This window comes from Buceros rhinoceros, unplaced genomic scaffold (genome assembly GCF_000710305.1).
Source record: "Buceros rhinoceros silvestris isolate BGI_N320 unplaced genomic scaffold, ASM71030v1 scaffold22506, whole genome shotgun sequence".
In the NCBI taxonomy this organism is placed as follows: domain Eukaryota; kingdom Metazoa; phylum Chordata; class Aves; order Bucerotiformes; family Bucerotidae; genus Buceros; species Buceros rhinoceros.
In genome coordinates, this window is record NW_010416089.1 from 13,305 (window position 1) to 14,148 (window position 844).

Below are 844 nucleotides of genomic sequence, written 5' to 3' on the forward strand. Positions count from 1 at the left end.
CTTCGATAAAGAAATGGGAAAAAGAAAACTTGTTGTCCAGGACCTGCCCAAGTTATCTGAAAATGCCTGTAACCTCAGCCTTGTACCCGAACTAAAGGTGTCATTAAAGGCCTGCTGTAAAAATGGTTGGGCAAGGCTTTTAGTAGGGAAATTGGTTTGAACTTTGTGCTGATGCCGTTTCCTGATTCTGTGTAATTTGCTGTAATTACAAGCAAATAATGCAAATAAATAAAGGGAAGGAAAAAACAACATACCCAAAAGTAAGGTCAGTTGTTGGACCTTGGACTGCTTGTTGTAGTGGCTGCAAACATGCAAAATGTATTTCAGGATTAAAAACGATTTGCCTTTGCAATTCTTCTACAAACTGTAATGAGCCCGAGGGCTCTTTCGGGAGACGCTTAGAAAGGCGGCCAGCCATGTAGCAGCGGCACTTCCAAGAGAAGCCGTTCTAGAGCTTCATCCTCTGGGTGGATCTGAAACTGGTCTCTCTTCTCCTTGGGTGGGTTTTCAACCACTGTGGTTTTGGCGATCCTTAGAGATGTGCGTGTGGGTCCTTGCACTGCCAATGGCAGATAAACTTGCTTTTCCTGAAGCTTCTTGTACATCTCTTGCAACTAACCCATGGACCTTCAGGGGCTGCAGATGTAAAACCAGTGCTGCAGAGGACCCATCTTCCATGGGGGTGACAGGGAGCCCAGCTTTGACAAGCTGAAGTTAGCTTTTGTCAGCATCCTTCCTGCTTCTCAGCTCGTCCACTCCACCTGCTGCCGGGTGCCCCTAAGTATGGTGCTGGCAGTCAGCAATAGTTTAAAAAGAAATAGCCAATCCCTCTGGGACATCCTGC